The sequence below is a fragment of the Bufo bufo genome, chromosome 1 (assembly GCF_905171765.1).
Source record: "Bufo bufo chromosome 1, aBufBuf1.1, whole genome shotgun sequence".
NCBI classification, from domain to species: domain Eukaryota; kingdom Metazoa; phylum Chordata; class Amphibia; order Anura; family Bufonidae; genus Bufo; species Bufo bufo.
The window spans coordinates 22,256,912-22,280,162 of NC_053389.1; positions in this window are offsets into that span (position 1 = coordinate 22,256,912).

Genomic DNA, 23,251 nt, shown 5'->3' on the forward strand with positions numbered 1-23,251 from the left:
TTAATGATGAGAAGGTTGAATGACAAATATTCTTCATTTAGGTTTATACCTCAAAAAACATTATCCTATACATACTATGGAAACAAGTGTTCTTTATTTTTTGTCTTTTACCTGTTTGCTTCCAGTGCCAGCAATAAGCTCTAACCCCAATGGACTGGTCTGCAGATACTGCACATCTATTGACTCTACCTGGTGTCACACCGATGATAGAGTAAAATGCACTGGGGATCAGAATATGTGTCTTCTCCAGACAACTCATGTGTCAGGTACAAATATTGGTTCTTTTTCATTTCACTTCTTGGGATATGTTGATCCAAACAAGGGAGACATTAGTTTCTCTTCATTCTTCTTATTGTCAATAAGGGCTAAGGCTACTTTCACACTAGCGTTCAGAGCAGATCCGTCTGGTGTCTGAGACTGATCCGCTCCTATAATGCAAACGTTGGGATCCGTTCAGAACGGATCCGTCTGCATTATAGTTCAGAAAAAAATCTAAGTGTGAAGTGTGTTAGTCAGACGGATCCGTCCAGACTTTGCATTGAAAGTCAATGGGGGACGGATCCGTTTGAAAATTGCACCATATTGTGTCAACTTCAAACGGATCCGTCCCCATTGACTTACATTGTAAGTCTGGACGGATCCGTTTGCCTCTGCACGGCCAGGCGGACACCCGAACGCTGCAAGCTGCGTTCGGGTGTCCGCCTGCTGAGCGGAACGGAGGCTGAACGCTGCCAGACTGATGCATTCTGAGCGGATCCGCATCCACTCAGAATGCATTGGGACTGGACGGATGCGTTCGGGGCCGCTTGTGAGAGCCTTCAAATGGAGCTCACAAGTGGAACCCCGAACGCTAGTGTGAAAGTAGCCTAACAGCAGTAGGGCAAAAATGATTTTCTTGCCAAAACATCTAGGGCTTTGCTTTGGGTACAAAATCTCCAAGACTGATAAAATAAATATCCTAAATAAACCTCATTTATGAAAATGTTCTTACAGAAAAAAGGTCACAGTGCAGCTTTCTTTTCCAGGAGTAGTAGTGGGAATAGTATCCATGGTCAGGAAGACCAATGCTAAGGTTAGAGAATGTGTATATAAATGAGGCTAAATGTTGTATTAAATGAAATTGTGTCTTTTGCAGGATCAGTGTCAGCCTCATACGCCATCCGAGGGTGCGCAACAAAGTCTTACTGTGATCTTGGCAGCCAGTCCACAAGTGTTGAAGGAGTTACAACCGATGTTAAGCATTTTTGCACCAACAGTGGCCTTAGTGTCCATAATATCGTCCTGACTCCGGCCATTGTGTGTCTTCTACTGCTGAAATTGTTCTTCTAACAGTGGTTATGGATCTTTGGATGAACTAGGCCGAAAGAAATGACAAATGTTTACAGCACAGAATATTTCTATATTGTTTCATTGTCAGTTTTTGCAATACTCTTTGGCCGGAAAATATCCACTTGCACAAGTGATATAACAATTGTCTTCTGCATTTATTGCCTTTCATTCTTTTGTGGTTTTTACTCTTTTTTTGCAAACCGCTTCCTTTCATATTTCAATTTTCACAGTGGTAGTTAACTAAATGTAGTGAGCGACACATCTATGCGATACTAAGGAAGTTACGGCCCACACAGAAAGCTGATCACTTTTCTGCCTATTGTGAAAAATTTATATTTTCTTGTCATTATCACCTGTAGGCAGGTCATGCACGGTAGGTAGGTGCCGGTCAAGAAGTGAAATGAAATGGTAAGCTAATTGTGAAAAATGTATTCCATCCCAACTGAAACCCAAGTAGTAGATAAAATGCCTTGGACAATTCTTCCCATATCTGTCAGTAAGGTCTCCACATTTGGTTGCTTCAGTCCGATGTTCTTTGTAGCTGCTCTCCACTATGGTTACAGAGGTTCTACCGTGTAAAACACTTATGCCCTATCCACAGGGCAGAGAATGAGTGTCAGATCAGCAGTAGTCCCACCGTTGGGGCCCTCTCTGATCACAACAACAGATCTACAATGTCACTTTATCCTCTGAATCCTCATACTGTATCTGAGTCACATCCCAGGTTTTCAGAGCCATATTTACAGTTCTTGCGGCCCTAGACACTGTAGCGTCGTCACCTCTCTCCCCCTCCACCTGCACACGGGTGCGGGTAAAAGCACATAGGATCCACACAAATTTCTATGCATATTTCTGTTCATTTCTGCACCATATTCATATCTAAACCTGCAATTTATAATTGCGGTTTTTGGTGTGGATTTGATGCGGTTTTGCCACAGATGCTCCACAGATCTAATCCTTCCATGGAAAAGGGTGAAACCCGCAACTAAAACCACAAATGTAATTGACATGCTGCAAATTTGGAAATCCGCATGGCAGGTCAATTTCTGCGCAGGAAAAATTTGCAAAGTGTACATGAGATTAGTTTAACATACACTATGCAGGTGCAGAAATACGTAGCGGTTATTCCACACAGGAATCCACATGGAAAAAACAAATGTATTCCGCAATGTGGTGGCCTAAATATGACTATAACCTCCTCATCCTTAAGAATGCACCCATATTCTGAAGTACATCCTGCAGTACAAGCATTTATTTTTTAAGGATGAGGGGGGTTGTAGTCACATTCAGTACACGGATTGGTCCCTGAGCTAAGCTTAATTTAATTACTGTTAGTGTTCTGGCTGGCCTGGGGCCCTCTTCTTACACTCACACATGGTGATGTTGACCCCCTAGTCCAGGCCTCCAAGCTGAACTCCTCAGATGCTGGGGCGGGTTCCTGGTGAAAAGACTGCTCCTTCCTCTTAAGGGCAGCAGTCCGGTGGGCAGTGGCTGGCTGAGCTGATTGATGGAGGCGGAGAAGCAGTTCAGCGGCTCACCAATCAGCTGAACTCTCCTCGGCTCTCTCCTCCTCTGCAAGAATGGCTGCGAAGCTTACAGGTGGCGCATCCGGCAGTAAGAACTGCCAGCTTGTTACTTTTGATTGTAGCTAGCTGCACCCTCCTCACTGCACATTTTATATGGTTACTGCCTGCCCATAGACACTGTGGAGCAGGCAGCAGGTATTAAAAAAATTATATTAATAAAATCCCTCTTTCTGACGCCGGCCCCCTTGCTGGCCCCCGCCCTAGGCACGTGCCCTTCTGTGCTTAGTGGTAGAAACGGCCCTGCCAATCAGATATGGAAATCTGGAATTCTTCAATATATTCTCTTGTCACCAAATTGACAATTCTTACATGGCAAAAGACCTTGGAGGACTAACCTCCTAGCACTAAGAGTACCAACCAACATCTCCATGAACGCTATCCTAAACTTTCCATTCTACAAGATTATATGAAAATACATGGTTGCAGACTCATAAGAGGTATATATATACTGTATATATAGTGGTGTCTCACATGGTATTTCACAGGGTGAAGTAATTGAGGGTGTATATGTGTCTACCAGGTCCCTAACATATGCTGAGGAAAGCTATTTAGAAAAGGGTTAAAACCTCTAGCCTGGGTCCTGATGAGGAGCACCTGACAAGGGGCTAGTTAACCAGGCTTCCCAGCTCACTTGGGAGAGGGAGAGGGAGAAGCCACATCTCACTGAAGGACACTGAAGGACCTATGCAAGGAAAGCGCACGTATCCCAGGTTGCTGCACAGACTCTGTGTTTATTTGGTTGGACTGAGGATAGCTCGGCCACATCCTAGAGACCTAATGTTTAGTTAGAGTCTGGACAAGGCTAGGTGTTGTGTTTATGACTTTGTTTTCTGCAACCTGTGGAAATAAAACTGGCAGGACGTCAGTTTAAACTGAATCCTGTCTCCTGAGTCCTCCTTGTGCGTAATAGACTGACTATTCCCCGGAAAGGATAGCTTGCAAGACACATTGTCACATATATATATATATATATATATATATATAGACGTAGAAAAAGGGCAGCACTCCAATAAATAAAATAGCAAAAAACTTTATTTACCCATAAGGCTGTAGCGACGTTTCGGCTCTAACACAGGAGCCTTCCTCAAGCAGTGTGTACAGATCAAGATCCAAACATATATAGTGTTATAGCTAGCCATAGCCAATTACATGTTAAGTGAACATAATTAATAAATAAAACAAAATACAAAATACATCATACATGTGAATACAGATAAAATCGGCAATACCATGTGGTTCAATCGTGGTGCATCTGATTGCTTAAAAACAATTACCATAAATATAAAACATAGTGAGATATTTCTATAATTACATAGTTGATAATATAATCAGTGTCAACTGTAGATGATTACATAAAGTGTCACGTGCTTACTATTACAGGTGGTGCATACTGAGGATGCAGGATGAGGGTCGGTTGTGGTCACTGCTGACATGTGCGGTCCGGCGTGCCTAGCTCCCCACTGCGCATGCCAATATGACGTGTAGTCCATGCTGCCGGCCAGTATCAATCTCGTCACCTGACGCATACGCTCCTACGTCATCGCACCAAGACGGCCATTATGGATAAGGGCAAACAGCCCATTCTGTCGCCCTGACGATCATGATGACAATTTAGTCCGATGCAGTGTGGAATCGGGATGGTACTGGCATGGGACAATGCCAGAGTGTCAAAAGTGGCTAAGTGGGCTCGGCTAAGGGATACCACAACAATGGAGAGTGGATCCGCCAGCCGTGACCACAGAGAGGCCGCGCATCTGTACGCAAATACAGAGTCGCGGCCGCACCGATCAAACCCACCTATCGCCACAGCCTGTCACCACAACATTCAGAGGGCTCTCCTCTTGACCCCTACCACACATGTAACGGAAAATAACAAAAACAAAAACAGTTTTCTGGAGGGAACACGGAAGTCGTTTTTCGCATAGATAATGGTATCCAGGCATCACGATCGCACTGTCAGCATGAATGCCACACCGCCTATCATCACTCCAAACTCGCAGCATAACACCTGTAAAATTAGAATTAAAAATAAAATGTGAGCATAAGTGCACGGAAGAGAATACAAAACTTACAATATTAAAAGACTATTAGAATAAACGAAGATTTATGTATAGTACACACAAGTCACATAATCAACACTGGGACAATCGACATTAAAAAGTACAAAGATAGAGGGCAAGACGCGCAGCTAACCGACCCCAACCTTGTAATCCACATTGAGACCATGTGGATGGAGGGAGTCCAACGTATAGATCCATTTTAATTCTCGCTTTTTTAAAAGGCTAGTCCTATTGCCACCTCTCCTAGGCATTGGTACATGATCAATAATGCAAAATCTTAGGTCTTTCTCAGTGTGCTTGTAGTTGGCAAAGTGTTTAGATACTGGTAAATCCAGTCTTTTTTTCCTGACACTAAGTCGGTGATTGTTGAATCGTGTCTTAAAATCAGTTGTCGTTTCACCGACGTACAACAGATTACAAGGACAAACAATAACATACACAACAAAACTGGAGTCACAGGTCAGATAATGTCTCATCTGATATGAAACCCCAGTCCGTGGGTGCATGAAAGCTCTACCCTTGAGAATGAATTTACAGTTTACGCAGGACAAACAGGGAAAACAGCCGACACTGGCACCTGTCAGGGTCAGCTGTCTCGCTGTCTTCAGGGTTCCCACGTCTGCCCTTACCAATTGGTCCTTGAGACTCTTGGACCTGCGGTAGGACATGATCGGAGGAGAGTGGAATTCCTTGACTGTGTTTAGACAACCGCCCAATATACCCCAGTGACGCCGAATAATGTTACTTATGTCGGCGCTCTGTTCACAGTGGGTGGAGATAAATGGAATCCTAGTCATTTGTTTTTGTTTTGCCTTCCTTTTTAGAGTGTCATCCCTATTCAGTTGACTGACCAATTTCTTTTGTTCCTGTAATAGCTTAATTGGATACCCTCGTTTCTCAAATTTATGTAACAGTGTATCCAAGGTATTGTTGGATGCCACAGGGTCAGAAACAATACGTTTGACCCTCAAGAACTGGGAGTATGGGAGGGATTTAACCATGGACCTAGGGTGATTACTGCTATAAGTCAGTAGCGTGTTCCTGTCGGTTGACTTAGTAAACAATTCTGTCTGCAATTTACCATCCGACAGGATCACGCGGGTGTCCAAAAACTGCATTTCAACACAGGAATGCACCAAAGTGAACTGTAGTGCCCTATCAATTCCATTAAGGAAACTGTGAAAATCACAGAGTTGTTTGGCATCACCTGTCCAAATGAGGAAGACGTCGTCTATGTACCGCCACCACGCCCTAACATGTCGGAAGTGGTGGCTTCCATAGACGACGTCCTCCTCAAACCTGCGCATAAAGATATTGGCGTAAGTTGGGGCCACATTGGACCCCATCGCCACGCCCTGTTCCTGCACGTAGTATGAATCTTGAAATAAGAAATAATTGTGCCTAAGCACAATCTCCAACAAAGATAGTACAAAATGTTGGGAACCATCAGTGAGGCTCTGCATGCGGGGGTTATTGACGAGGGACTTGTGGATTTCCTCACTGTAACACATCCTGTCACTCCGGTGCTTTATGTGTTGCCCAAGATCCACAAGTCCCTCGTCGATCCCCCTGGTCGCCCTATTGTTTCAGGCTCCGATTCAATCTTCAGCCATGTGGCCATCTTCCTTGATAAAGTTCTGTGTAGTTTCGCTTGTGGGGGCAGCTCATATATTCGTGATACCAGCGACTTTTTGCTTAAATTGCAGGATGTTGAACTTGTTGATGTATCTGATGTGATACTTGCATCGTTTGATGTAACTTCACTTTATACATCAATAGATCACCAAAAGGGATTGGCTGCGGTTGGTTCAATGTTGGATAAATCCACACTCACTGATGGTTCCCAACATTTTGTACTATCTTTGTTGGAGATTGTGCTTAGGCACAATTATTTCTTATTTCAAGATTCATACTACGTGCAGGAACAGGGCGTGGCGATGGGGTCCAATGTGGCCCCAACTTACGCCAATATCTTTATGCGCAGGTTTGAGGAGGACGTCGTCTATGGAAGCCACCACTTCCGACATGTTAGGGCGTGGTGGCGGTACATAGACGACGTCTTCCTCATTTGGACAGGTGATGCCAAACAACTCTGTGATTTTCACAGTTTCCTTAATGGAATTGATAGGGCACTACAGTTCACTTTGGTGCATTCCTGTGTTGAAATGCAGTTTTTGGACACCCGCGTGATCCTGTCGGATGGTAAATTGCAGACAGAATTGTTTACTAAGTCAACCGACAGGAACACGCTACTGACTTATAGCAGTAATCACCCTAGGTCCATGGTTAAATCCCTCCCATACTCCCAGTTCTTGAGGGTCAAACGTATTGTTTCTGACCCTGTGGCATCCAACAATACCTTGGATACACTGTTACATAAATTTGAGAAACGAGGGTATCCAATTAAGCTATTACAGGAACAAAAGAAATTGGTCAGTCAACTGAATAGGGATGACACTCTAAAAAGGAAGGCAAAACAAAAACAAATGACTAGGATTCCATTTATCTCCACCCACTGTGAACAGAGCGCCGACATAAGTAACATTATTCGGCGTCACTGGGGTATATTGGGCGGTTGTCTAAACACAGTCAAGGAATTCCACTCTCCTCCGATCATGTCCTACCGCAGGTCCAAGAGTCTCAAGGACCAATTGGTAAGGGCAGACGTGGGAACCCTGAAGACAGCGAGACAGCTGACCCTGACAGGTGCCAGTGTCGGCTGTTTTCCCTGTTTGTCCTGCGTAAACTGTAAATTCATTCTCAAGGGTAGAGCTTTCATGCACCCACGGACTGGGGTTTCATATCAGATGAGACATTATCTGACCTGTGACTCCAGTTTTGTTGTGTATGTTATTGTTTGTCCTTGTAATCTGTTGTACGTCGGTGAAACGACAACTGATTTTAAGACACGATTCAACAATCACCGACTTAGTGTCAGGAAAAAAAGACTGGATTTACCAGTATCTAAACACTTTGCCAACTACAAGCACACTGAGAAAGACCTAAGATTTTGCATTATTGATCATGTACCAATGCCTAGGAGAGGTGGCAATAGGACTAGCCTTTTAAAAAAGCGAGAATTAAAATGGATCTATACGTTGGACTCCCTCCATCCACATGGTCTCAATGTGGATTACAAGGTTGGGGTCGGTTAGCTGCGCGTCTTGCCCTCTATCTTTGTACTTTTTAATGTCGATTGTCCCAGTGTTGATTATGTGACTTGTGTGTACTATACATAAATCTTCGTTTATTCTAATAGTCTTTTAATATTGTAAGTTTTGTATTCTCTTCCGTGCACTTATGCTCACATTTTATTTTTAATTCTAATTTTACAGGTGTTATGCTGCGAGTTTGGAGTGATGATAGGCGGTGTGGCATTCATGCTGACAGTGCGATCGTGATGCCTGGATACCATTATCTATGCGAAAAACGACTTCCGTGTTCCCTCCAGAAAACTGTTTTTGTTTTTGTTATTTTCCGTTACATGTGTGGTAGGGGTCAAGAGGAGAGCCCTCTGAATGTTGTGGTGACAGGCTGTGGCGATAGGTGGGTTTGATCGGTGCGGCCGCGACTCTGTATTTGCGTACAGATGCGCGGCCTCTCTGTGGTCACGGCTGGCGGATCCACTCTCCATTGTTGTGGTATCCCTTAGCCGAGCCCACTTAGCCACTTTTGACACTCTGGCATTGTCCCATGCCAGTACCATCCCGATTCCACACTGCATCGGACTAAATTGTCATCATGATCGTCAGGGCGACAGAATGGGCTGTTTGCCCTTATCCATAATGGCCGTCTTGGTGCGATGACGTAGGAGCGTATGCGTCAGGTGACGAGATTGATACTGGCCGGCAGCATGGACTACACGTCATATTGGCATGCGCAGTGGGGAGCTAGGCACGCCGGACCGCACATGTCAGCAGTGACCACAACCGACCCTCATCCTGCATCCTCAGTATGCACCACCTGTAATAGTAAGCACGTGACACTTTATGTAATCATCTACAGTTGACACTGATTATATTATCAACTATGTAATTATAGAAATATCTCACTATGTTTTATATTTATGGTAATTGTTTTTAAGCAATCAGATGCACCACGATTGAACCACATGGTATTGCCGATTTTATCTGTATTCACATGTATGATGTATTTTGTATTTTGTTTTATTTATTAATTATGTTCACTTAACATGTAATTGGCTATGGCTAGCTATAACACTATATATGTTTGGATCTTGATCTGTACACACTGCTTGAGGAAGGCTCCTGTGTTAGAGCCGAAACGTCGCTACAGCCTTATGGGTAAATAAAGTTTTTTGCTATTTTATTTATTGGAGTGCTGCCCTTTTTCTACGTCTGCATTATTGGATTGGCTTTTATCCACATTGGGCTTTTTGCACCCTCCATTCTCTTTTTTCTGTGACGGTGCTGCCATCTTTTTTCTTTTTTTATATATATATATATATATCTCATGAGCCAATAACATAGCATTGATTATTAGAAAAATCTATAATTGTATAATTATACCTGGGAGAGAAGGGTGAGGAAATGCTTATAAAATACTGAATGCCAAAACATTAATACAGAAATATACCGTAATCGTCCCCTATTATTATTATTATTATTAGGAGCAAACGCAGAGTAGGAATTTGTCAGGGCCTCTTGACCATGTAAAAGAACCCAGAGCTTTCATAAAAATCACTGATGCAATAATGATAAACAATGGCACACCATTGTCACTGATGTTATTTATACTGGTAATGGAGACTGTAACGGATCCCCTGGCACCCCGACTGAGTACCTCCGTTGATGGATGCTCCTAGCGTTTCCTGAGGTTTCCAAGCACTCTGGCAGACACCACAATCACCGAACCGAAGAAGCATATAAATCCTCTCAAGCATATGAATGCTGTAGACAGTGGAATAGGAAACCATACGAATAGGTTTACGCTCCTAGCAGTCAAACTGGAACAGCATACCATAAATCCTCCCCCAAGGATGAGACGACACTTCACTTTGAGGGTTAAAACAGAAACTGACTTTATTTAGACATAGCACACCTATTTTAAACCCCCCAACAGCCTCATTTACATACAATAGGGCACCTAGTTGACTATGGTACAAGGAAGGGGGGGGGGGGGGGCAGACAATAGCAAGGGCTGATGGGAGATGGAGGAGGGACAGAGCAGCTAGATTACTGGTCTCCCAGTGTCCCTGAGACAACACCTTGCTGGGGGAAACAATGGGACAGGAAAAAGGGGGAGGAGAAGAGGCACAGAAAAGCAATGCCTTTAACAGAGTAAACATTACAGTTTACAATACATAGCAATACAATTTAACCGAACCCATAATAACATACATCATTTTAAAGACAGCCTGAATGCAATCTGCTACACAGTCTTAAAGGGGCATTGTTCCTAAAAGTCATAATATGTCCACGGATGGCCATTAAAGGGCCAGTAGCAGCAATATAAAATACCACATGCCCAAATATTGCATTCAAACGTACCAATTTACCAGGGGCCATAGTCAGCAGGTAGGAGGCGGGCAGTCAGGCCTCTCCAATGCCCAGTGGCGAGGCGGGTTCCGCCACATTTCTCCCCTTTCCCATTGAGACTATCCAGACTCCAGACCTCAGATCGGTCTGGGGCTCTGATAGTCAGCCGGCCTTTCTCCAAGGGTGTAGTTGTCCCTATGGCCCCCTGCCACTTGTGCCCAGTTGTAGATCCATGGCTTGGGGGGAAGGTAACCAGGGTTCCCTCTCCCCTGGTTGAACAAAGCTGTTGCTGGGGGGAAGGGGTAACAGGCTCCTCTCTCTGCGACACCCTCCCTTGTTGTAGGGGAAAACAGACTGCCTCTCCTTTCAATACATTGTCCTGTTGTTGTGGACCAGGACAGACTGTCCATATCTCCAGTGGTGCAGGTACAGAGACTACGGTCCCATCTGCACTGTTGTGGGGCTTACTGTCTCCCCTTGGTGTGCTAGGCTGCCGCTGGGGAGAGGGGGTAACAAACTCCTCTCCCTTACACACTTTCAGCCGCTGGGGAGAGGGGGTACAAGCCAGTCCTGTAACAAGGGGGTCGGTGGAGCAGAAGCCCGGCTGTCAGCTCTTCCTCTGGGAAGGGATCAGTGAGTATCGCAGGCTCATCCCCTGCCCCAAGAACTCGGTTGGAGAGATCAGTGGGTATCGCAGGCTCATCCCCTGCCCCCAGAACTCGGTTGGGAAGTAGCTGGGAAGGGGAGGGCTCGCTTACCTCCTCCTCCTGGTATCCCTGCGGAGATGGCTTTGGATCTGGACCGACCGTCCAGCATCCCTGTAGGACTGGCACAGAGCCCGCGGTCTCATCTGCGCCCGTGTAGAGGGGTTTGTGTTCCCCTTGTCCCGGTATCTCGGCTTCTGTTGGAAGGTGAGGCCGGTTGCCTCTCCTCCCCAGGACTCTGGTTGCTGTAGGGCAGAGGGGCCCAGCATCTCCTCCCCCTGGAACTCAGGTTGCCGCTGGGGAGAGAGACCGGTTGTCTCCTCTCCCTGTGATATGCACTGCCATTGGAGATCTGGGCAGGCGGCCCAGCATCACTGTAGGGCCGGTAGAGAGACCTCGGTCCCATCTCCACCTGCCATCTGTGGGTCCTCCCAGGACCAGTCTGTGAGGTCCCTCAACATTTGCGAGTAAGGACCACCTGCGTCCACACCTGGCAACTCTGGCTGCTGCTGAGGGTCTGGGCCAGCTGCCCAGCATCCCGGTGGAGAGACCTCGGTCCCGTCTCCACCTGCCTGTTGTGGTTCCTCACAGGACCAGTCTATGAGGACCCCTACTTCGGGTTCCTCTGGCTGCCTCAGGGGGAGACTGCTAACCTCCTCGGATGCAGCCTGTGCTCGGCTGCTGTAACACTCCATCCGCTGGGCAATTTCTCACTCTTTCGCCAGTCGGAATTCTTGTTCCATCCTTGCGTGTCACTTGGCTGTGACCTGGTTCCAGATGGCCTGGCATATATCCATGGACACATATCTCCATACTGGGCCACTCACTGCCTCACCTTGGCCAGCCAGTCATCTTCAGAGCCTTTCATACTTGTCTGCTCCAAGTCGCTGGATACCTCTGCTCCCAGGGGCGCTGCACGAGTGCTAGAGTCGCCCTCAATTTGTAACTCCACACGTTACCGGTGTCTCTGAGCTGCTTCTCCTCGCACTAGGACGCCATCCCACTGCTTGCCACCAATGTAACGGATCCCCTGGCACCCCGACTGAGTACCTCCGTTGATGGATGCTCCTAGCGTTTCCTGAGGTTTCCAAGCACTCTGGCAGACACCACAATCACGAACCGAAGAAGCATATAAATCCTCTCAAGCATATGAATGCTGTAGACAGTGGAATAGGAAACCATACGAATAGGTTTACGCTCCTAGCAGTCAAACTGGAACAGCATACCATAAATCCTCCCACAAGAATGAGACGACACTTCACTTTGAGGGTTAAAACAGAAACTGACTTTATTTAGACATAGCACACCTACTTTAAACCCCCCAACAGCCTCATTTACATACAATAGGGCACCTAGTTGACTATGGTACAAGAAAAGGGGGGGGGCCAGACAATAGCAAGGGCTGATGGGAGATGGAGGAGTGTCACGGAACCATGAACCAGACGTACAACAAGAGATAAGAGAAAATAAGAAGGCTTTATTGAAAATAAAGCTGTAAAGCAAAAGTCCAAACGGATGGTGAAACCGAGCAGAGTCTTTGCGAAGCCAGAGGTCAGAAACCAGAAGGGTAGTCAGACGAAGCCAGGATCAGGAACCAGCAGGGTAGTCAGACGAAGCCAGGATCAGGAACCAGCAGGGTAGTCAGACGAAGCCAGGATCAGGAACCAGCAGGGTAGTCAGACGAAGCCAGGATCAGGAACCAGAAGCAGCAGCAGTCTTAGAAGCATGTGTACACAAGAGGACCAAGCAAGGAACTGAAGCCACAGACCTCCTATATATATGAGCTAGGCATCCAGCTCCTCCCAGTGGGAAGGAGGAGCCGCAGGGTGGAAGGCTACAAGAAACCCAGAAACCAAGATGGCCGCCAGCACATGTCAAACGAAGGAGAACAGCAAGAAGGTAAGACCATGACAAGGAGGGACAGAGCAGCTAGATTACTGGTCTCCCAGTGTCCCTGGGACAACACATTGCTGGGGGAAACAATGGGACAGGAAAACGGGGGAGGAGAAGAGGCCCAGAAAAGCAATGCCTTTAACAGAGTAAACATTACAGTTTACAATACATAGCAATACAATTTAACCAAACCCATATGTATGTAATAACATACATAATTTTAAAGACAGCCTGAATGCAATCTGCTACACAGTCTTAAAGGGGCATTGTTCCTAAAAGTCATAATATGTCCACGGATGGCCATTAAAGGGCCAGTAGCAGCAATATAAAATACCACATGCCCAAATATTACATTCAAACGTACCAATTTACCAGGGGCCATAGTCAGCAGGTAGGAGGCGGGCAACCAGGCCTCTCCAATGCCCAGTGGCGAGGCGGGTTCCGCCACAGAGACCTTATTACAAGCAATAAGAAAATATTCTAATATAGGTGGCTTAATACTTAAAAATTTGGAATATTTGTTTTGCTTTTACTTCTAAGTTTTAACCCTGATCAGGCCTTCCTGGAATCCCTAGTCACAATCTTTGGTGAGGTTCAAAAGCCTTAAATATTACTATCCCACTTAGTTCTATACAACAACTAAAACAGAACTCTACATTTCACTGGCCAGAACAATATATCAAGTTCAAAGTGTGGCAGGCGCAGCATTATGAAGTGTTTTTTTTGCGCTGTGGCATTAGAAGAATTTTGATATCTCTGACATTTAGTCTAACCAGACTGTCTATTACTCTGTAATTCCTCTAGCGCCGTTCTATGGAAGCAGTAGGTTTAAAGAGAACACCAAATGCTTCAAATTACTTTTTTATTAACTTCAACTTTTCTTCATGTATAACACTGCCGCCTCTGCAGCAGATAGTCCATGTACATAACACGTGTTGAAAAGATATGACAAAATGGTGGTATGCATAAGATGGTGGTTCAACTGTTCAATCTTGTCATTCAACATAAAATGGTGGATATATTTCTCTCTTAAGTATCTGTACTTTATGATCTCTCTGAGAGGTATATCTGAGATTTAACAGTTCTACTGGCTAAACTTGGTTTGCAGTATGCAGTTAGCAGTAACTATTTGCAGATTGGTTGAGTATGATCTGGTATGGTTGCAATTTGTATAGATTGTTAAGTAGTTCACAGTTTGCAACTGTAGCTTGCAATTTGTATTTGCAATTGTATGGTTGCAATTGGTGGAACTGTAAGTAAACACATATATATCTAGTTCAGTTTACAGTTCTAAACACAATACTAACAATATGATCATTATATAACTGCTTTAAATACCTATTTTGGCCTCTTGTTCCCATAAAAACACAGCTCTCAGTGGAGTGAATGTCTCTTCAGCTCCTGTCTCTGGTGAATAATGATTCTAGCAGCAGGAGCTGGGGGAATTCCCAGACAGGCTGTGTGTGAGGCTGTCTGTGATTGATGAAAACTCTTGCTGTGTGAGAAGCTTGGTGATTGGTCTAGACTTCTGCCCAGCAACAACAGATTAACACTATGCGTTCTGTTGCTTCTGCTGTGTAGTGTTGAGCGCGAATATTTGAATATCGAATTTTTTTCGCGAATATCGGCACTTCGCTAATTCGCGAATATTTCGAATATAGTGATATAAATTTGATATTTCGAATATTCGTTTTTTTTTTTTTAGTTTTTTTTTATTGTTATATTTTTTTCTTTCCCACTTCCCTAAAGTTGTTCTTACCTGTCCTTTGGATTCCTGGCTTCCTGGCTGCTCCAGTCAGTGCCCGTTGCCGCTTCTGCCGACTTCCGTGCTCATGGAGCGTCCCCATCACCATGGGACCGTCTCCATATACTAGAATGTACTGTCGAATTTGAGAATTACGTGAAAAATCGCAATTCGATTATTTCAAGTTATAATAATCGAATTTCGATTTTAACTTAGCACTGCTATATTCCATATTAGGCTATGGAATATAGCAGTGCTAAGTTAAAATCGAATTTCGATTATTATAACTTGAATTAATCGAATTGCGATTTCAACTTGGACCTGGTTTACTATGGTTGGCTTGGTAGAATTAGCGAATATGACGAATATATTCGTTATATTCCACAAAACGAATATAACGAATGTATTCGTCATATTCCACAAAACGAAGATAACGAAGTATTCTGCATCTTCGTTTTAGCTACCTATTCATCAACTTCGCTAATTCTAGCAATCATATAGGAAACTTTACTATAGAGACAGCTAAGTTTAATTCGCTATGCGATTATATTACTTTGCTTTTTTTTATAAATAGAATAATTATAATAATTATCAGGTATTGTAATTATTCTATTTTTTTTTTAAAAAAGCAGTCATATAATCGCATAGCGAATTAAATTTAGCTGTCTCTATAGTAAACTTTCCTATATGATTGCTAGAATTAGCGAAGTTGACGAATAGGTAGCTAAAACGAAGATGCAGAATACTTCGTTATCTTCGTTTTGTGGAATATGACGAATACATTCGTTATATTCGTTTTGTGTAATATGACGAATACATTCGTCATATTCGCTAATTCTACCAAGCCAACCATAGTAAACCAGGTCCAAGTTGAAATCGCAATTCGATTAATTCAAGTTATAATAATCGAATTTCGATTTTAACTTAGCACTGCTATATTCCATAGCCTAATATGGAATATAGCAGTGCTAAGTTAAAATCGAAATTCGATTATTATAACTTGAAATAATCTAATTGCGATTTTTCACAGAATTCTCAAATCCGACAGTACATTCTAGTATATGGAGACGTTCCCATGGTGATGGGGATGCTCCATGAGCACGGAAGTCGGCAGAAGCGGCAACGGGCACTGACTGGAGCAGCCAGGAAGCCAGGAATCCAAAGGACAGGTAAGAACAACTTTAGGGAAGTGGGAAAGAAAAAAATAAAAAAAAAAAAAAAAAAAAAAAAATTCAAGTTCTAATAATCGAATTTCGATTTTAACTTAGCACTGCTATATTCCATATTAAGCTAGAATTAACGAATATGGAATATAGCAGTGCTAAGTTAAAATCGAAATTTGATTATTATAACTTGAATTAATCGCATTGCTATTTCAATAGGAGAGTAGCCTTTAAGTTAAAATCGCAATACGCGATTATTTAAATCGCATATTAATCGCGATAACAAGAATAATGACGAATATTCGATTTCGACGAATATAAAACGAATATTCTATCGAATATTCGCGAATTTCGTCGAAATCGAATATGGCACCTGCCGCTCATCACTACTGCTGTGTCACTGAGCTTACCTTACATTACAAAATTAATCTTAAAGGCATATTATCTTTTTCTGTTTCTGTGAACACATAATATAACAGTTATATCACATCCAAAAACATGATGTCACAGTAAATAACTCTGCTTTTGTCTTTAACACATAAACATAGGAACTGTATTAAGCTTTAGGCAGGTCTAGCTGTATACACAAAGAAGCTATACTAGCAACCTAGGACAGGTCTTAGCTGGTCAGCTACACATAGGTATTAAGATCTCTACAAACTTGCGGCAATTTTATGGTCTCAGTGCAGTATCGGATCCAGAGCCTGGTCTCGGGAGGGGCACTTCCAGATTATTTTCTGTCCGCCGCCACAAGACTACACAGTGTAGAGGTATACTGTATATTGTGTGGCACACTGTATGCTATATGTGTATAACAAACATATTTCACATGAAAACTTACAATTACTTGGCTTGGCCCTTGGGGATCTCTGACACCACTTCAACACTTAGCCGGGGGCTCGGCTGAGCTGACGTTGTGTTTTATCCTAATGACTAAGATTTCATAACAAGGATTTGGAGAAGGGGCAGAGGGATAGCAGAGCATGGAGAGGCTGTTGCTGCTACTAGGGGGTCATACCATGGGGAGTAATAAAGCCCACCATAATGCCCCCCAGTAGTAATAATTTTCCTTATAATAGACAGTGCAAAAAATACCCCCTTGTAATGCCCCAAGTTGAGCTAATGTCCCCATAGTGCCCCCATATTGTGCCAGTATAAAATACCCCTATATAAGGGCCCCAGTAAATGCCCCCATAGTGCTCCTTTCCCCCCTTCCTCCTAGTACCCCCCATAATGTACCAGTATAAAATGCCCCATATATGTAGTGTCCCACTACGTAATGGTGGGCACTACTCAATGGTCAATTGGGTCATGTTGTTCTCCACCTACTGTGGAACATGGTCATGGTATTTTATATTGCATTGTAATGTGTATTTCCATGTTAATTCCTGTGTACCAGGCCTGCTAGGGTGTAGTTTCTCCTCCCAAGCTGTAGAGGGAGCTAGGGAACCCCCTAGTATATATAGACAGGTCCAGTCCAGGAGAGGGTGTGTGTGGTTAGAAGCCAGTATTGACTTTAGCCAGGGGTAGCTGAAGATTCAGCTTCTAACATGCAGCTAGATAGCCCAGGCTCCTAGCTTGTCTCCAGGAGAAGAAGTTCCCTCCTGAAGTTATCCTGCAATCTTGCAAAGTACAGAGCAGTGCTAATCTTGTCCAGCCAAGTAGAAAGCTGAAGGGCAGAAGGTTATTTACAGCAAGTGGATTCATACCAGAGGAAGGTTTCCCTCCCAAGGATAAAGCCAGCTATTAGGCATCCGGGCCTTGGAGAAAGTCAGACAGGATTCTGCAGAAAGTACAGCCTGATCTGTGAGTTTATTCCCTCTGAGTTATCTTGCTAGGATTTTACCTGCCATTTATGTAAAGCCTGCCTGATACCATTACCCTGCATATGGAACTATCTGAAGCCTGTATATAGTTGAACTGTTCAGTAAAAAGAAGTTCTGGTTCACTACAACTGTGTGTACCTCAATTATTCCTACAACAAATCGGTGTGCCACCATTACCGGCACTGGCGTCACGAACTGTAAAGGATCTTGCCACTGGCACACTAAACTTCCAACACCCAGGGCACCTCACCTACCACCCGGCCTGGTCCCTATATACAGAGAGTGCCCCAGAGGATTCATGTGCCAGCCTTTCCATCACCGCTGTACGCCTGCCCATGGTCTCCTACAAATACTGAGTACTAAGAGCAACCCTCGGTCTGTTAACTGACCCCCGTGACCTTACACTCGCTCCCCCTGAAAGACTGGCGTACTGCATATTTTGGCGTCACAAACAGGATATGAATATTTCTACGCCATAGTGGAATCTGAACTGTGTGCCATAATTGCCTATTAAGTGATAAATGCCCTATATGTTTATTTGAAAATTGTTGGGCAAAAAAACTGTGGACAATCGCGGTGTGAAAACTGTACATTGTGGACTGTTTGCTGCTTTCTGAGTCACCGCTTGCTGTCAGTGAATTGACAGCATTATTCTTAAAGATGGCCGCCTAAGCTGACTGGAATTATTGCTGCGCCATCGCTGTATTTTGTTGGTGGGAAGAATTTGGCGCCTTCTACTGAAAGAGCGGGAAAGACTGTATTTTCGCGCCACCGCCTCTGAATTTAATTTGCATATATGCCAATATGGACTCCATCTCCCCCATGTTGGAGTTCCTAGGGGGCGGCCTCCCGGAGCAGTGGTAGGTCCTGTGTGAAGTCCTGTGCGCCGACCTGTTGTGTGCAGTAGAAGGATCGGACATGTCTCAGAGTGGAGAGTCTCCTTCCGGAATGGCCTTACCTGCGTACAAGACCCCGGAGCCTGTGATGGTCAGAGAGGGAGAAGAGCCACCCGCTTATACTCTGGGACCGGAGAGGCCACCTTGCTCCCCACCGCGGTCGCAGCCCGAGCCGTACCCTGGTTCGCGCGGAGGATTTGTTAAGCCTTTGGCGCAATGGCCCCTGCTGATGGCTGAGATACGCGCTGCCGCGATACGCAAGACTACTGCCAAAAAGATATACTTTGAGGAGCTCGCAAAGACAGTATTCGAGCACCATGCTAATACCCATCCCCGTCTGGAGAGAAGGATGGGAGTAGTTGTGACTTTCGATAAAGGCAGAGGTTTCGAGTTTATAAAGGACTTCTCTACCGGCCGAGACCTTTATGTAAATCGGAGGTCCGTGAAGCGCAGCTACTTACCCGAATATCTGCATAATCTCCGGGAAGGAGAAGAAGTCGAATTTACCCCTGCTGAGGGCCTGAGGGGTCCCTACGCGACGGCAGTAATCCGTCCCAAGCTGGAACCGGAGGACTGGGAAGAAACTGATAAGCCCACCGGTCCAGAATGCGAGCCAGAGGTTCAGTCCGAGCCAGCTCGCAACACTTACCAAGAGAGGGGTTCGTTTACAGGCCCCAACATCTTCTGGCAGCCTACGGTATTGGAGAAACGGGTGAGTCCCTATCCCTCACCTGAATTGCCTCGCAGGGAAAAGATGCATGTGGAAATAGAGAACATGCACAAGTTCCATGAAGCCCTTGATGACCTGCACCGAGGAAAGAATCGTGACTCAGCACCTGTAACTGCTGCGACAGCACCGGATCCCTGCAGCGGAGCATCACAAGGGACTCTGGAGGAACAGATCGCCAGGCTAGAAGTACACCTTGATGGCCTGCGTCAAATTGCTGCGTCCAAAGCCGCACAAGTGGAATCCTGCAGCGAAAGATCCCGTTGCCATCAGTTCGGCGACCACCATCACTGTGCCCGAAAAACTTTGTTATGTCAGAAGTAGGGTCTGTCGTATAAAACAGGTGACACCCAGACCTATGGAGCTTCCTACATCATTAACCCCCGGACTTGCGGAGCCTGTACAACTGACAGGCCCATTTGCATTTCAGTTGCTTGAAAATACCATTTTATGGGCCCAGCCAAGTGTTAATCCACATCCCAGGCCAAGACTCAGAGCGGAACCAGGTTGCACCACTTCTGATGATCAGGACGAACTGGACACATACCTGTGAGTAGGCCTGCTAGGCCATGATTGCTGAGGGACCCTTACAGTGAATTTAAATGTTTCAGGACAGGAGTCCTATGTTTTGGCACAATGAGCTGCTGCCAGTGTATCCACGGCCCAGTGGTAGTTGTAAGGCCGCTGAGAATTCCAATTGCTCTTCTGCCATGTTGTTTTTCAGGACATCCTGCCTGCTTTAAGTGCCATTCCAAGTTGTGCCTGCTGTTTTGCACCTTACCCTTTTTAACCCCCTTTTCAGGTTGAATAGGGATATTACAGCACCACTTTTATCTACCAGGACTTGCCAGGGAAAAGTATCCCTGAGATGTGGAGTTCTGTACTGTGACTTTTATATGCCATATTAATTTAAGAACTGTGCCCAGAGATGACCACAATGCATGTGGGCCTCTGAGAAGCTGTTTTATGGGACTATTGTATTTTATTATTATGGACTATCCTGGTTATTCCTGATACGCTGTACCAGGTCAGCGCCCCCTTTTTATGTGCCAACTTGTGAAGAGAACGACGCCCCTTTTCACCGCACTTGTCCCTTGCCAGCGGAGCTGCCTGATAATTTCCTTGAAAATGTAGTGATTATTGTATTTTTGTCTTTCAAGTCACAGTTTCCAGCTGGGCGGGCCCCCTGTGTTGCGCCGAGGACGGGCAACTTCAAAGCAGAGGGGTATGTAGTGTCCCACTACGTAATGGTGGGCACTACTCAAGGGTCAAATGGGTCATGTTGTTCTCCACCTACTGTGGAACATGGTCATGGTATTTTATATTGCATTGTAATGTGTATTTCCATGTTAATTCCTGTGTACCAGGCCTGCTAGGGTGTAGTTTCATCTCCCAAGCTGTAGAGGGAGCTAGGGAACCCCCTAGTATATATAGATAGGTCCAGTCCAGGAGAGGGTGTGTGTGGTTAGAAGCCAGTATTGACTTTAGCCAGGGGTAGCTGAAGATTCAGCTTCTAACATGCAGCTAGATAGCCCAGGCTCCTAGCTTGTCTCCAGGAGAAAAAGTTCCCTCCTGAAGTTATCCTGCAATCTTGCAAAATACAGAGCAGTGCTAATCTTGTCCAGCCAAGTAGAAAGCTGAAGGTCAGAAGGTTATTTACAGCAAGTGGATTCATACCAGAGGAAGGTTTCCCTCCCAAGGATAAAGCCAGCTATTAGGCATCCGGGCCTTGGAGAAAGTCCGACAGGAATCTGCAGAAAGTACAGCCCGATCTGTGAGTTTATTCCCTCTGAGTTATCTTGCTAAGATATTACCTGCCATTTATGTAAAACCTGCCTGATACCATTACCCTGCATATGGAACTATCTGAAGCCTGTATATAGTTGAACTGTTCAGTAAAAAGAAGTTCTGGTTTACTACAACTGTGTGTACCTCAATTATTCCTACAACAAATCGGTGTGCCACCATTACCGGCACTGCCGTCATGAACTGTAAGGGATCTTGCCACCGGCACACTAAACTTCCAACACCCAGGGCACCTCACCTACCACCCGGCCTGGTCCCTATATACAGAGAGTGCCCCAGAAGATCCATGTGCCACCCTTTCCATCACCGCTGTACGTCTGCCCAGGGTCTCCTACAAATTGTGAGTACCAAGAGCAACCCTCGGTCTGTTAACTGACCCCCGTGACCTCACACTCGCTCCCCCTGAAGGACTGGACTACTGCATATATTGTGCCCTAGTAGATGCCCTCAGTGTCCCTCATAATTTGCAAGTATAAAATACCCCTTCTTAGTGCCCCCGTAGATGACCCATTAATACTCCTCTCCCCCCTTCCCCATACCACCATAACGTGTCCCAGTATTTAATGCTACTGTACAGAGCCCCCATATAATACCCCTTCTTTGTGGCCTCAGTGAATGCCCCTATAGTGCCCACAAATAATGTGCCAGTAACAAGAGCCCCCCCAATCATGTGCCAGTAACAAGAGCCCCCCCAATCATGTGCCAGTAACAAGAGGGTCCCCCCTAATGTTCCAGTAACAAGAGGGACCCCCCTAATGTGCCAGTAACAAGAGGTCCCCCCTAATGTGCCAGTAACAAGAGGGCCCCCTAATGTGCCAGTAACAAGAGGGCCCCCCCTAATGTGCCAGTAACAAGAGGGCACCCCCTAATGTGCCAATAACAAGAAGGCCCCCCTAATGTGCCAGTAACAAGAGGGGCCCCCTAATGTGCCAGTAACAAGAGGGACCCCCCTAATGTCCCAGTAACAAAAGGGCCCCCCCTAATGTCCCAGTAACAAGAGGGGCCCCCTAATGTGCCAGTAACAAGAGGGACCCCCCTAATGTCCCAGTAACAAGAGGGCCCCCCCTAATGTCCCAGTAACAGGAGGGCCCCCCTAATGTTCCAGTAACAAGAGGGGCCCCCCTAATGTGCCAGTAACAAGAGAGACCCCCCTAATGTGGCAGTAACAAGAGGGGCCCCCCCTAATGTGCCAGTAACAAGAGGGCCCCCCTAATGTGCCAGTAACAAGAGGGCCCCCCTAATGTGCCAGTAACAAGAGGGCCCCCCTTAATGTGCCAGTAACAAGAGGGCACCCCTAATGTGCCAATAACAAGAAGGCCCCCCTAATGTGCCAATAACAAGAAGGCCCCCCTAATGTGCCAGTAACAAGATGGGCCCCCTAATGTGCCAGTAACAAGAGGGACCCCCCTAATGTCCCAGTAACAAGAGGGCCCCCCCTAATGTGCCAGTAACAAGAGGGCCCCCCTAATGTGCCAGTAACAGGAGGGCCCCCCTAATGTGCCAGTAACAAGAGGGCCCCCCTAATGTGCCAGTAACAAGAGGGCCCCCCTGATGTGCCAGTAACAAGAGGGCCCCCCCTAATGTGCCAGTAACAAGAGGGCCCCCCCTGATGTGCCAGTAACAAGAGGGCCATCTAATGTGCCAGTAACAAGAGGGCCCCCCCTAATGTGCCAGTAACAAGAGGGGCCCCCCCTAATGTGCCAGTAACAAGAGGGGCCCCCCTAATGTGCCAGTAACAAGAGAGACCCCCCTAATGTGCCAGTAACAGGAGGGCCCCCCTAATGTGCCAGTAACAAGAGGGCCCCCCTAATGTGCCAGTAACAAGAGGGCCCCCCTGATGTGCCAGTAACAAGAGGGCCCCCCCTAATGTGCCAGTAACAAGAGGGCCCCCCCTGATGTGCCAGTAACAAGAGGGCCATCTAATGTGCCAGTAACAAGAGGGCCCCCCCTAATGTGCCAGTAACAAGAGGGGCCCCCCCTAATGTGCCAGTAACAAGAGGGGCCCCCCTAATGTGCCAG